The sequence below is a fragment of the Pyxicephalus adspersus genome, chromosome 2 (assembly GCF_032062135.1).
Source record: "Pyxicephalus adspersus chromosome 2, UCB_Pads_2.0, whole genome shotgun sequence".
Lineage (NCBI taxonomy): Eukaryota > Metazoa > Chordata > Amphibia > Anura > Pyxicephalidae > Pyxicephalus > Pyxicephalus adspersus.
In genome coordinates this window covers 138,596,955-138,599,525 of record NC_092859.1, presented here as the reverse complement: position 1 = coordinate 138,599,525, position 2,571 = coordinate 138,596,955, and the positions used below count along the sequence as shown (strand labels likewise).

The following is a 2,571-nucleotide window of genomic DNA, read 5'->3' as shown; positions in this document are numbered from 1 at the left end:
CCCCTTTATCTCCCATCCCCCTCCCTATACATATATATCATATACATATATAAATATCCCCCTTTATATACATTCATACACCTTTCATATCCCCTCTATACTCTCCCTTATCCCCCTTTTCCCCTATATGCCCCCATTCGCTTATCCCATCTCCTCACACATCCCGAATACACTTCCCAACTCCCCCCAAATACCCCGCCATCTCCTCACAGATCCCCCCGTTCCCTCTCTCCCCCTTTATCTCCTATCCCCCTCACTAAACATCCCCCTCCCTATACATATATAAATATCCCCCTTTATATACATTCATACACCTTTCATATCCCCGCTATACTCTTTCTTATCCCCCTTTTCCCCTATATGCCCCCATTCGCTTATCCCATCTCCTCACACATCCCGAATACACTTCCCAACTCCCCCCCATCTCCTCACAGATCCCCTCATACCCCTCTTACCTCTTTTCCTCTCGGACCGCACTATACTTCCTCACAGCTGACGTGGCCCCCTCAGTGTTTACTATAGGACTGCCCTCGCCGCTGCCCGTCTTTGGCTATCGATGAACACCAGCGCACATTTCCTCTACAGGCATCTAAGGACAGACCTCACGAGGGCTCCCGGCGCAAAGCATGCTGGGACTCGTAGTCCCCAGGCGGGATACCCACATGCTTAACAGTCTGGGAAAGACAGAAATATAAAAGTTAAAAAGTTGAGGGAGTGAAGCTAGGAAAGTGACAGGACCGCTTTATCCTTCATGTTCTGCTAATGTGCATAGACAGCAGTATTTAAAATATTTCTTATGGCCTTTTGGCAGATTTAAACCCATACATTGAACTTGCTAAATCTCAATGGATCAATAACAACTTCCTGCATTTTTTAAAATAAATTATTTTTACACCAGTGCTACTGATCTCCTCTTAACTTCTTTTAAACACTTTGGGTCTGATTTATCAAAGCTCTCCAGGACTGGAGAAGATAGACTGACATGGGTGAACCTGGGTGATCCAGCAAAACTGGAATGAATCAGGTCTGGGGTTGAATACATTTGCCAAAAAAAGCAATTGATTTAAAAAAAATCAATGTCAGGTTTGCTGGATCATCCAGGTTCTTCAATGACCGTTCATCTTTAACAAATCTGCCCCAATCTGTCTGCATCCACTCTGGCCATCTTCTGTTCATATGGCTGCTCTGATGGTGATTAGTGGACCATGGCTATGCAATACATAACAGCATGACTGCTTGATCTCTACATGGAGGGTGTGTGGGATAGGATGACATCATCAACGCACATTTGGGATACAGATCCCATTACAGGAAGTGCTTAAACTAGTGCTTTCATGTTAGGATCAATGGCATTCTTTTAATGAAACCTGATAATTTTAAAGAGGTTCAAAAATAACATTAAAGCTTTGGACAGATTCCCCTTTACTCTCTCATGCAATATTACATTTTTGTGTGGCCAAATGCACCATTGGAGCCAGCAATTGCCAAGGTTGTCCACCTATGTTACTAATATTAGATAATCTCTGGTTAATGTAAGATCCCATTCCAACTATTTGTATCTCGGTCAGTAAGAAATGATTTACCGGTATGTAGCGTTTGGAACAAGCTGCAGAATTGGCACTTTCACATGAGCTTCACCCAACTGCCAACTGGTCGGCGTAGGCTTGCAGCTGTGCATGTGTCTATGTACATACAAATATACGCAGAATACACGATTAGCATTCTTTGGGACATCATCAACCAGTCACAGAAATGGCACCAAATGGATTGTTAAATTCTCAGAGCCTGAGCGGAAAGTTGCAGGAAGGTCTATAGATTCTGGCCTTGTAACTTTTATACCTGCTTGTACCTGCCTTGTTGCTGCCCCAATGTGTCTCATGAAACTAATTATGTCTGTTACCCTTTTGCTGACCCCATTTCCTGACCATAACTTGCTCCGGCTCACCTGTTGCTGACCCCACCTGTCATGGGCTGCTGCTACTCACTTGTCACCTACCTGTTACTGACCCGGCTCCTTTCCTGACCACTGCTAGTTCCTACTCACCTGTTACTGACCCAGGTCCTTCCTGACAACAGCTTGCTCCTGCTTTCTTGTTACTGACCCCACCTGTCTCCTGACCATGGGCTGCTGCTACTCACATGTCGCTGACCCGAATCATCTACTGACCACTGCTTGCCCCTGCTCAGCTGTTACTGACCCGGCTCCTTTTCTGACCACCGCTAGCTCCTGCTTACCTGTTACTGACCCGGCTCCTTTCCTGACCATCGCTTGCTCCTACTTTACCTGTTACTGACCCGGCTCCTTTTCTTTACCACCACTAGTTCCTGCTCACTTGTTACTGACCCAGCTCCTTTCCTGACCACTGCTAGCTCCTACTTACCTGTTACTGACCCAGCTCCTTTTCTGGCCATCGCTTGCTCCTACCTACCTGTTACTGACCTGGCTTCTTTCCTGACCACCACTAGTTCCTGCTCACTTGTTACTGACCCAGCTCCTTTCCTGACCACTGCTAGCTCCTACTTACCTGTTACTGACCTGGCTCCTTTCCTGACCACCACTAGTTCCTACTT

The 2,571-nt window shown here is 46.1% G+C and overlaps 1 protein-coding gene across 1 annotated transcript in view; it reads right to left on the bottom strand.

The window, feature by feature from the left end:
• PARP16 (poly(ADP-ribose) polymerase family member 16) overlaps window positions 1–549 on the bottom strand; it is a 15,419-nt gene extending 14,870 nt beyond the window's left edge. The window contains exon 1 of the mRNA XM_072402624.1: window positions 456–549. The gene's annotated coding sequence lies outside the window, so the exon portion shown is untranslated. The remainder of the gene's footprint in view (window positions 1–455) is intronic.
• Between the last annotated feature and the right edge of the window lie 2,022 nt (window positions 550–2,571).